The sequence below is a fragment of the Argiope bruennichi genome, chromosome 1 (genome assembly GCF_947563725.1).
Source record: "Argiope bruennichi chromosome 1, qqArgBrue1.1, whole genome shotgun sequence".
NCBI classification, from domain to species: domain Eukaryota; kingdom Metazoa; phylum Arthropoda; class Arachnida; order Araneae; family Araneidae; genus Argiope; species Argiope bruennichi.
Window position 1 is genome coordinate 19,563,088 of NC_079151.1, and position 13,408 is coordinate 19,576,495.

Below are 13,408 nucleotides of genomic sequence, written 5' to 3' on the forward strand. Positions count from 1 at the left end.
TTTTGTTTAGGCAATCATGGATATGCATTTATTTATAAGAGATAATTGAATTGAAACACATGCATGACAAGTAGTCAAAGAAGGCTAGTGTATTCTTACAGGTGTATGAAAATTCTTACAGGCATTATTAGTTAAATCAAATATTGCAATATAAGGAGTATTTACATCTGATTAACTATTATTATGGATGCTGCTAAGAATAATTTTTATACCAAGTTAAGCACTTGGTAAAATTCAAGAAGATGGTGATACAGTTTTTATCTTATAATGTCAAGGGAAGAAATTTGGCCATGGAATTGATTACAATGTAATTCGCACCCAACTAATAATTTTAAATTTCTGCCAGAAAGTGAAATCATCGACCAGGTGGTAAATACTGAAATGAATAACACAAAAATGAATTAAAGTAGACGAATGAAATTTGGTGTTTGGTTTCTATACCAAATTTGTATCCATTCCCCGTTTTGATTAACCAAAGATATGAAATCCAAAAAGCATATTCGGTTCACTTTACTATTTGATGAAAGAAACGACAACACGTATGGAAGTATGTGTACTGAAATACGAGGAGGAACTGGTTGGTCTTTTCATTATATTGACATAATTGGTCAAAATATAATGTAGGTTGAGGATAATCAGATATTGTAATGGAATGTATATAAGAAAATAACGAGTTGAGACAATAGAGTTTAGTTTTATTTAGTAATATTAACGTCCCATTGTAAAGCAACACTAGGGCTATATTGGGACGGACCTCGTCATTTTGAACCGCGGTCAGATGACGAGGACGGAACCTGAGCTGGGACCTTCCTCTCCACTCCACTCCACACCAGCGGGAGGACGTTTGCATGACGGATTTAATGTACATCAGACCCCTTTCGGTGGAATCGGGTCTCGAACCTGAAACCCTACGGCTCACAACCCGAGAAATTACCACCAGGCCACCGCGGCTTTTGAGATAATCGAGAGTAATAATTAAGATGAGTTTGATAAGACATGGCATACTTGGCTGAAATATAAATGTAGGTTGAGGAGAATGAAACAAATAGATATATTCTAATGTATTTTATATAAAGAAAATAACATGTTGAAATGACAGAGAGTAATAATGAAGATATCACAGATAAGACAACATTGATAATTTGAAAAATAATTAGTGTAAAAAAGAGTTCATTCTTTTCTAAATTCCAGCTTTTGTTTCCTGCATATAGATTTTTTTTGTGATAAAGTATCAACATGCAAAAGCACTCACATTTTTCAAATGCTTTGAGTAATAATTAGTATTTTTTAAATGCTAATTCAATAGTTTTTAATCAAAATTTATTATGCAACAGCTTTTTACCATACATATTACTAATGAAATGTATAGTGGTAGGTTTAGATATGAAATCGGCTTTCACTTTAACTTACTAATGAGCAAATTTACAATTCCAAGTATCCTATTTTCGATATTTGCACATGCACTTTGTTGCAATATGTAAAGAATCAACTCGCATTTTGTATTGACTTGAAATGAATTTATGAATTTGTAAACGTAATTTAGAAATGAAGGCATAAAAGGCGAAGAAGGGCATGCATTATAAATAATAAATTACATAATCATAAATAATAAATTACATTATCTTAAATTTCTTTTAAAGGTTTTTTTGTTGTTATTTTCTGAAATGGAAAGCATTGTCCTAATTTATAATAATTCTTACAGAAAAAAATTGTTTCGCATTAAGAATACGATTCTGGAACGAAATATGCTCTTTAAAAGAGGATCCATTATTATTGTCAACAGGCTGTTCTTTATAATATTTGTATCAACGCATTAATACTTTTTTTTATAAGCGCATACTTAAAATTTGTTAGTATGTAAATTTATGCTTTAGAAATGCTTCATGGAATTTCTTTACTGTTTATTAGACTATTCTGTTTTCCAGCAAAGTATAATATTATTTTCGTGATGTAAAGAAAAAAGGGATATTTATGTACTTTCTTCGTACCTACCGATAGGAATGGGAAGCGTACCATTTTGAGCCTACAAAATTATTTATTTATATAGAAAGAAAATTTATGATTGGCAACTGAAATGTTGTAGCATTGATAGGGAATGGCATCAATTTTTATTATCAAAGTCAACCAAGGTCATGGATGCACCAGTCACTTTTCGCAGCAGTCCCCATTTAATTATTAATCAGCTTTATATACCAATACATATAATCTCAAATTTCACAAATACTGGCTTTACGCTCTTCTAGGGGGAGGATTTTGTCTTTCTTGGTGAACGAGAGATTGCCAGGTCGCTGTTCTGATTATACTGAAAGAGACGCCAAAGTGTGTGCCAACACTCGCTGAGCAAATGTGTTAACAAGACTGACATTATTACTTTTAGGCTTTTCGTTTATTTAAGAAGTATAAATATTAATTTTTTGATGGAAATCAATGACTATTTTTATGAAAAAAAAGCTTTAATGAAATGGTTGGTATTTCGATTATTTTTTAAATCCACTAAGAACCATTCATAAAAAAAATTGCAAGTGAAAAACAAATATATTTTTATTATTGTAATTTTTTAAAATTATTTTCGATACAATTATTTCGTTTCAACGATGATTCTTTTCATTATCATATTTTTTTAAAATTATTTTTAGACTGATACATTCATAAATATCTGAAACAATATATTCAGTAACTTTTTTTTGTTTATTTCAGATAAAGCAAATAATTTATTTGCCCTTTAAGAAAATAAAAAAAATAAATAATAAAAAGGACTGATATAGATGAACAAAGAGCTAGCTACATTTTCTACTACATTTCTTTTTATCTTCTCAGGAATTCAAAATAAAAGTCAACAAAGTTTAATTTGCACTGAAAGAATAGAAATGAAATCGTTTTTTTCTTGGCACGAAACCAGAATGCTTTCATTGCATATTTACAGTTTAAACCTCAAAATGAATCTGCAGTCGTATGAATGACGCACTACATAAAAATGGCGAAATGCGAGCAAAAATTCGATGTGTCATTTTCCATAGAAGAGGATAGATATGAGGAATCACTTTTTCCCGCATCAATAAGCATATGGTCGGTTCAACCAATAAGAGTGGCATCTAATGTTAAGAAAAAATGGCAACTAATTTGTTAACTGGAGCTCTTATGTAGAACGATGATACAATCATTATTTGATAGCTATTATTAAGATTATTGGTTTAAATATCATTTCGATAATTGTATAATTATCTGTTGCTTTAAAATGAAAATGATGCCTCTAAATAATTTTTGTTTCAGAATTATAACAACAATCAATTTCATTCACATCTTTTCTAGAAAAATGTAATCTTTTTACTATCATTCGTTTGTAAATTATTGATATTTTTCGAATTTCCCAGATTTCTGGATTATCTCATCTGGATTCTCGAAAAATAAAGTTAGTCTTTAAGAAAATTACGAGATAATTCGCAAAAATGTATTTATTTATGTTCCCAAAAATATTTTGACGTGTTTTCATGAGAAATTTTAAAATCACTGGATTAATTTCAATAATTAAAAAAATATTTTGATGATAATTTATCTAAATAAGATTTACTTTTACATTTAAAAATCTATCAACTAGTCGTCAAATGCAGCTAGTATGAAAAATTCATATAATATTTTTATTGAAAGAAGGTTATGTTTAACTTATTAGGAAAAAACAAAGAATTATTATGCTATTATTATTTTAAGCTGCTCTTGTAGGAAATTTGAAATCTTTATGAAAATAAAAAAAAAAAACAATTAGTATGATCGAATGAAAAGAAAGAAATTAAAAGGAAGAACAACCATCATGATAAACAATTAAGCATTCAAGAAAGTGGGAGTTAACAGGATTTTATGACACCCACGGACTTTTTATGTTTGATCTTCAGCTGCAATAATTAAAACTTAATGTTGAACTGCATTTATCAACTCAGAAATAATTGCTTTGGAAAGAAGAATTTCACAAATTCCTTCCATTTTTTAAAAGGCACATATGAAATATGTATTATTATGTCTTTTCAGTTTTCCATATCACTTTAACACTTTAATAGCCTGAATGAATGTCTAATTATATTTGTCGATCTATTAGAAGACTTACTTTAAATTAATTTTTGCGATTGAAAGAGAAAATAATTAAATTTACTATTATAAATGACGTGCAAAAGGCATACATATTTCGTTTTTCTTAAACTGCAACTACTTGAGATGACATAAATATGTAGAGTGATCAAATTATATAGCATTTTGTAATCAATATATTTAAAAAAAACAACGAAAAATATTTCTTTTCGTTTATTTTTCGACTTTGATATGTTTGGAATTAAGCTGCATTATTATGATCAAGACACTATACAGGACTAATAGACTAAATAGTATGAAAACAATTTTTTAATAATCTTTGAAATCATTTGACCTACAAGATGTATTACAAATTGACAATTGTAGTAATAAACAACAAAATTCTTTGTGTTGTCGGTAGTTTAAAATAATTTCGTTTTAGTTATTGAAGTTAATTAATGAGTTTTCTACAGATTAATATTTGTTTTAGTTTGGATTTTGAATAATATGTAATATTTGCATGCTTACAAATTACAAATAAATTAAATCATAGTAAATTGACCATTACAAATAACAATAACGTTACATTATTTAGATGAACATCATATAATTTAATATGCATTTTTTAGTTAAATTCATCCGGGAACCTTTTCAGTTTGTTTATTCTGCACGTGATTCAATTTCTAATATGAAGTGGGGAGAATAACCTTTTGTTATAATGACTGCTACTACTTCACAAGGAAGGCTATGGATTCGCATTTGAAATTTTTATGAAGTTTTCATATTATTCCTGCAAACAAAAAGTTTAAACTGTTTTTCATATTTCTTCCATTTATTTAAAGTACTTTCTTCGAATTTTAATGTAATCCTGGATGGCATTCTGCCATGTATTCCTTAAGATCCGCATAACTTGGCGGAAAATGCAACATTTTATAAGAAAAATATGCTGAAAAATTTGGTATTTTTAAAAAATTATATTTTGCAAAATATTTGTGCAATTTTTACGATAAATTGGTTTGCTATTAGACACTAGGACGAGTGAATTTCAAAACCTTATTAAGAATTCTAAATCCTTTAAAGATGGTGGAGAGTTTATGAGCAGTTTTGTTAATAATACGATTAATTGAAGAAAGCTATTGAAATTGAAAAAAAAATTAAAATAGAAGGAAAAAAAATTTAGCTAGAAATATCAAAATTTCGATCTAATTAAAACAATAGCAAAACGTAAGAGAAATCAATACCCTGAATTCCGCATTAAATGCTTTGATTAAAAGCATAAAACTTATACATACCCAGAAAATAGAAAGTTTTAAGGTTCTTTTTTTATTATTATTTTTTATTTTTTATCTCTTGAGTGAATTTTTGTACAAAAAAATAATAAAATAAAGACAGAAATTCTTTAAAATTTGTAGGATGACCGGGTATTCAATATTACCGAATACATTAAAGATGATGAAATTAGTATTTATGATACCCTAAAATAAATAATAATAAAGATAGTTTGAACCGCTGCTCAGGTGTGTTTAGAAAACTTCAGAAATGCACAACGCATTAATGAATCATATGTGCAATTTGTTTCGCGGCTAACAAAAAATCTTAAAATTAAAAAAGGAGGGGGTGGGAGATGATGGTAAGTATGAACCATTTGAGCTAGTTAAATTCTCTGACTTATACTTAACTTCGAGTAGGACACTTTTAATCGAAAGTAGTGATCACTTCTTATATAAGTTTTTACAATAAAAACTTGAAAATGCCTTCCAAAATATTTCGAAACTTTCAAAATATATTATGTATAATGAAGACCACTCTCTTTTTAAGTACCAAGCACATAAAAATTAATTAGTAAGTGAATGAGGAGAATTTGTTATAAATCATAGTTTATACCGTAATTGCCTTCCTAAGCTTCATGTGTAAGCAAAGATCTACTGAAATTTATGTGACAAGATACAACATGTAAGTTTGATTTTCGGGGCTACGAGGATAATTCTGTATTTGCTAATCTCGGGCAGAACCAGGAAGTATTTATGAATTCTCAGATGGGTAGAAGGGAAAAATTAATTGTAATATCATTCAGAAACGCCTCCCCTCAGTTTTATTACGACTGCAAAAATAAAAAAAAAAAACTTTTTTTCTGGTGAAAAAAAGAGAAAGTTTCCAGTCACTGTGAATGCTATTAGATTGCGATTCCATGTTGCCGTTCATTACAAAACATTCACGGAAGGTTGCAGTTTAAGAAAAATAAAACATGATTGTTTCATGCAAAACGATTCATCAATGCTAATTAGAGGAAATGTTAACATGTGTATATGAAACTAAGGAAAGAATTTTGAAAGGGAATTAAAAAAAAAAAACTAATTTTAAAGTAACTGATAGTAAAAATAACTATTAAAGAATAAAACATTTTACATTGTCCACATTGACTGAGATTCAGATACAGCGATAAGAAAATATTAAATTAGTTGATGAAAGATTTAATGTATGTACAGTCGTCAACAATAAAAAAATGGAATATTTCTGTAATTTTTTTATTTACTATCCCATCTTTTCAAAATTCTTCCATTACGGCTATTTTTGTTGAATCGATATAGCGTCATGAAATTAACTTATTAAGATTTTATAGAATTCTGATGATAATTTAGAAACTTATAGTTTTTTTTTTTGAAAAATGACGTTTAAATAAGCCTTAAGAACTTTTTGCGATATCATAGAAACTATAATATTTTTCTCAATTTTTTTCACTCATTAAAAGAAAATTATCTTATTTCATAAAATGATGAAATAAACACATGAATAAATACCACAAAAATTAAAATTTTTATGAATTCTTAAACATGAAATTATTAGCAAATTTAAATTTTATGGAATTCTCTGAAGAGTTTAGTGACTTATTGGGTTTTGAATAATGAAGTTTCCAATGTTAAATGAGTCTTTCGACCATATATCGGAAACTATAGCATATTTCTCAAAACATTTTTTTCCCCTCACTAAAGGAAAATTATTTTATTTCGTAAAATTACGAAATAATTTCGTAGTTTTTTATGAATTTTTAAACATGAAAGTGAGAAAAAAAGTGAATTATAACATAATAAATTTTTTTGCATGGAAGCAAAGTCGGTATGCTAAAATGTCGGAATGAAAAAAAGTTGTATACATACCACAAATATTTTCAAAGTATTAAAAAGAAATGTAAAATCGTCACCGTCAATTTGAAATGAACACTTTTCGAGGGACTATATATTAATATTTTTTGTATTTGCAAATCTGGGCTACTTGAAACACGTGCTTTTATGATAATTATAATGTCGCAGCTGCCAAATAATAAATTAATAAATTTGCTTTAATTTAAACAAAGTTTTTTCCCTTCCCAAACGATATAAAATATGATTTCGGGACAGATTGAATATAGAAATATTTTACCAGTTTTTACCCTTTATCAGCAATTGTCCTTTGCAAGTAAATGAAACAGAAATCTATATTATTTCTTATCATTCAGGAAATTAATTAACGCTAAAGTAAAGATGTTAATTTACGCTACAGTAAAGAAATTAATTATCAAGTATTATTTATATATTCAATGGCTAAATGCTGAACACTTATTCATACATTTCTTTGAATAGGTAGAGAATACATTCAGAATATCAATAAAATGATATCCTGAAAGTTATAAAGTATTATTCTCTTTGCAGTTACGCTTGTATAAAAGCACAATTTTGAGCCTCTTTTCGAAATATCCTCTTTTGATTATGTGCCAAACTCGATGAGTTCGTCTTGATAACATCAGGCAATGCGTAACAGAAAGAATGTATATCTCTTTAAAGTTCTGTTTTTGTATTCTTTTTCTTCCAATGAGTGATTTTCACACGCCTCCTCACAGTTTATAGATTGCATACCAGCCAACAAATAATAACGTACAAAAATCGATATAAAAATGTCATGTATTCCATCACGGATTTTCATCCCATTAGAAGTCGTTTCTGTTTTAAAATAAAATTCCCTCTTTTTAATAAATAAAGATAATTTCTTCGCATTAAATAGTTTTGACTTTATTCGCCTCTCACCAATTAGAGATTGAAAAAAATGGGTTAAACAACGTATTTCATGTGCCAAAAAATAAAGATGGCTGTTAAATTCTTAGGGTGGTATTAGTGAAGAAATTTGAGAGATAAATTTATTTAAAAACTAATGAAAATGCGTTGATATTTAAGTAAAGAAATTATTATGATTTGAAAGATAAATTTGAAACTCTTTGTTTATTCTTATGAAATTTATGTAAACGAAAAGGATAATTTTTCTCTATTAACAAGCTGAGATTTACTTAATACATGGCCTCAGGTGAGTCAGCTCTTTTTGGAGGAGTTTTCAGCAAACAAAATTAAACATATCTCAGGAATTATTGTAAATTTCGGAATCGAATTTGATACACATACATGATAAAGTTTGGTGGATCAAATAATTGAAAAATCTCCATTTCATATTGGGAAAATTTCGAGATACGAGTGAATTAACTATATAAATAGATTTGTCTAGCTAAACAAACCTGTCCCTTTAAGCTATTTCCATCGATGCCAATTTCGAGAAGATAAGATAATAAATAACAAGTTACAGCGATGTTCCATTTTCATGTTGACGACTATGTGAGGTGAAATTTATATTTTGTTATATATTAGATAAAGATAGAATATTTTATAAGCTATTAAAACCGGAACAAATATATGCACTATATTCTTTTTAATTTTGAGGAATACCTTTTCAGATTTGTCGCAAGTAGTAATGTCGAAGTATCGGCCTCGAATATTTGTGGATTGTAGTTTAATCAAGGAAAATGATTTAGATGGGAATCTAGAGGAATTTTGGGAGTTAGAGAGTGTTGAGATTGATAAATTGATAACCAAATAAACAAACATTTGTAAAGGAAATTATAAGAGAGTGCATGCTAAAGACAAAATCGGTAATTAGGTAATATGCCATTAAATGACGATTTGGAGAACTTCAGGAATTCTAAGAATTTTAATATGCTTCTCAGGACAAATTCCTTGTGAAATAAATTAATATAAAATCCCTTACTTAAGGAAAGCTTGGAAGGAAGGATAAGGAAAGGTTAAGGAAGCATAAGGAAAGTTTTTAGATGGATACAAGGATAGGAACTACATGAATAAGATTGAAGATAGTTTGAACTTGAGATGGGGCATATTATATTCTTCACAATAGTGCATAGGTCATAAAAAATTGCAAAAGTCCTCAATAGAGTCGTTGTTGAGGACTCTGTGTAATGTATTAATTTTGATTACTGGAGAAAAATCCAGTATAATGGGCCAGTCATACAAGATAATTTTTTTCATTGTTAGTAAGATTCCGTAAATATATATTTATATTTACCTCTGATAATTGTCTCATATATCGAATGATAAATTTTGCCGATGATCAAAGACGCTTAAAGCAAAATCTTTTGAAGAAGGGCGTTAACGATCCAGTTTTAAGGAATTCCAGCTCAATATTGAGGGTTAGTGCTTCATATCAAGCAATGCGATCTTTAAAATAAATTTCAACTGAGGAGAGAAAAGAAACTGAAAGCACTGAAATTGAAACATCAATAATGTGTATTGATGGATGCTTATGATCTGTGTAGCAAACGGTTAGGAAAACGTTAAAGAGGTGCAATACCAACTTGCTGAAATTTTAAGGATTGCTAAGATGTCCTTACAAAGTGGTGTCAGAATACGTCAGAACTTATATCAAACATTGGATAGGAAGTGGAATGCTCATCTACAGATGAAATTAAGACCTTGAGGATTTCATGGAAGGCTCGAATTTACAGTTATGCATTCAAAGTAATAGTGGAGTAAAATGCTCATTCCTAAAGAAGATCAGTGCTATGATCTTCACTACTATTAGCTAGATTCTTCAATTCCCATGTATTGTTCGGTGGTAACTAAACTAAACATTTTCATGCAGTCATTGTGGATATTAAAGATGACTGGAATGATGTGTTTCATGTTTAAGAAACTGAGAAATGGATTAAATTCATTGAGGAATGAATTTCACTGATGTAAAACTTTAAAAATAGAGCGATGCAATTTATTAGTCGGAACTACTTGCATTCAATATTCGGATTTATAGATGCATCTAAATCCATATGTTGCAATTTACATACAATAATTAGTAATCGTTATCAAATACATTCAGGTGAGAAAGTACTCGATACAGATAATATTATAAAAATGGGTTTATGGATGTAGGCCTAAAGCTTAAAAATCATCAAAATGTAGATGAGGATTTTTTTTGATTATTAAATTTGTTTTTGTGAATATTTCATATAAGTGGAAGTGGAAAAAAAGCGATTTAAAACTGGTTCCTTTTATTTTATTTTCTGTTGTAGTGGCAAGCTAATGTTACTTGAAGCCAATATAAATTCTTGCCCGCTGCTGTTTCTTTTAGTTAGTTACTTTTGTTTAGTTTAAAAATGCTGTTCCTTTTAGTTAAATCATGACAGCTTAAAAAAACTGTTTGTTCAGAAATTCATTTTAATCCTTTAAAGATACCCTTTCATTAAAGTGTAACACATCTTCCAAATCGTTTTGTAGTATTGAACTAGTCTGAAAAGATAACTAATCTGATAATTTATAGATGTTAAAATCAAAATTTTTGTTAGTTTCATCATCAAATTCTGTGATCGAATCTTGAAACTAAATGCAAATATTTAGGAAAATGTTTAATATTTTACAGTATTTTTTCCACCACAGGCTTGTAAATAATTCTTTAATGTTATATTTCTTTTTCTGTACTGGTTTGAAGACATTAGAGGGAAATGTGTTTGGTATAATTCCCTTAGCATCTTGAAATGTTTTGACAGATTGAAATATCTATTGATTAACATGTGCTTGCATAAAAGTAATATAGAATCTAGGTTATTGAAATATCATAGCTGACAAGTTTCTCTGAAATTCATTTAAAGCCAAACACATCACAAAATTAATAACAAAAGAAAAGGCCAAAGGCATTTTATTGCAGTTATGTGTCAAAATAGTTAACATTAATCAAACGTGAAAAATTAGAATAGTTGCTCTAACTATTTCGATAGTGATGTCATTTGCGCCCTCTTTTGCTTGAGATATTACTAGTAAAATAATTAAAAAAATAATAAAATAAGGAAAAGTTAATCATTTCAAGACGTTAGCCGCTCTGAAATAGTTATATCGATGTCAAAACTAATCAAATAGTGCATCTTCCTTCCCTTCACTATTAATACTTAGCATTCCATTACGCAATAAGGAGTCATAACACGAAAGGCATTTGAAGGACAACCGATAAAACAATTTACAATGCTCCTGTCGATAATAATCATCAACTTCCCTCTGCCCGACCAACAATGCATCCCTCCCCATTATTGACTTCATCACAGACTTTATGGAGTTGATGGCACCTTGCTCCAATTATTAAAAATAGAATGCCAACGTGGCTATAGATCGCCAAGTGCGATGATGCAGTCGCCTTAATCTAGTCGATCAATATTGTTCTTCAACTCTATCGACCATTTATAGTGATACTGCTGCCATCTAGCGGCGTCGGGGGACATTGCACCCGAGAGCGTTGCCTGCAGTCGAATGTGGAAAATCGAAAAGATGAACAGCTTATTTTAGTCACAAACCCAGTTAGGGTGTGAGCAAGAGAAGAGAAGTCCTTCTCGAAAACGGAAGCAGCGTGACTCTCCTGCTCTCCGTTGTTCTCTGGCCGAAAATATTTTGATCCCGAAGCCGCCTCGGATCTTCGACAGTTTTCTGGATTTCATGCATTAGAAGTAAGAATTGCATGCATTCTTTCACGTTATGTTTTATTGAAAGTTTCTAAATTTATTCCGATAAATATGCTTACGTAATCAGTTGTTTTCTGGTCAATTTCTTTGTCGAGCTTCTGGAAGTTTTATGTTTATAATTTAATAACAATTGAGGTTTCATAAACGAGTCTTTGAGAGATTTTTAGTTAAATTGTAGAACGTTGTTTCTTATTTTCTTGTATGGAAATGTTTAGGAGAATAATGAATCACCATATAATAGATTTACGCGCATATGAGTTAGCTTAGATAGTACATATAAAAATTTTACTGTAAAATTACATATTGAATATTCACAGATAATTCTCTTTCTGTATTCAGATGATATTTCTCTTCTTTACTGAATAAATAAACATCTGAAATATTTCTCATTGTTAAGATCTTTTTTATTTTGATTTTGTAATATTATAAAGAAGAAATACTCTTTGTCTTCTAGTCGCTAATGATAAAAACTTTCATCTTATGTAAATTGTTTAAACAAATCATAAAAAGTACATACAGTAATAAGCACATAAAAATCATGCATTATCATCATTCTTGTAGCATTATCATATACTAGTTAACAGCCTTTTTCTATCTATTTTTCAAAAAATAATGAAGATGAATGTATTTTGTATCACATTAGAGAAGTTTGGATTTTTAACATGTTCAAATAATTCCATGAAATGCTTCAATTTACTATAAAAAAGTTATTAAGCCTTGAAAAATTAAAAAAATACATAGTAAAGATTTATATTTCTTTTATTAAGAAAAGATTTTAATACTTGAGAATATAAGAAAAATAAAAAATAATAAAGATTGCTCCAAACAAGGAAATGCGTTTACCTTTAAAACTGTTTACTAAGCGTCACTCCAATCCTCGCTAAAATGCCAGCATTACAGCAATCGTCTTTCGTTATGAATGCTGATGGAAATAATAAATATATGAAAAAATTCATTTCTTAGATGTTTTTGTTACAAAAAATTTAAATATTTATTTCTCAAGTATTGAAAATTGGGAATAAAATGTAAATATCAATTTGGATACATTTAGGTATAGCCTTGTTAAATGTCTTGTATATCATATTTTATCTTGGTCGCTCCCTGAATGATTGAACTATAGATTGATTTTATTGGAGTGTGTTTTATTTCACACTTTTTTTATTTAAAAGATTTGAATTTCAACTTTCTTTAGACCACACTCGATACTTCGTTCTTTATAGCGGAAATTTAATTATAACTTCATATTTTAATTTATAACAGCCTTGATTTTATTTTCTTGATGCTACAGCAAGTTTGAATACAGCAAAATACTGTAAATGTGCAGAGTTTGTAGTTCTGAAATATATATATATTTTTTGGCATTCAGCAATGGCAATTTTTATTTGTTCCGGACTTATGTATATCAGGATAAATAAGATACATATTTTTTGCAATGTTTTTTACAAACATATTTGCTGTACATATTTTTTGCATATGTTTGCATATATTATGCAAACATATTTTTTTTATAAAACATATGTTTGGATTTTCTTTTATACATTC

At 28.6% G+C, this 13,408-nt stretch overlaps 1 protein-coding gene across 2 annotated transcripts in view; it reads left to right on the forward strand.

Annotated features, from left to right (window-relative positions):
* Positions 1-11,649: 11,649 nt before the first annotated feature.
* The window catches only part of LOC129968204 (follistatin-related protein 5-like), a 314,851-nt gene continuing 313,092 nt past the window's right edge, over positions 11,650-13,408 (forward strand). For both annotated transcript variants that reach the window (XM_056082059.1, XM_056082067.1), the window contains exon 1: positions 11,650-11,851. The gene's annotated coding sequence lies outside the window, so the exon portion shown is untranslated. The remainder of the gene's footprint in view (positions 11,852-13,408) is intronic.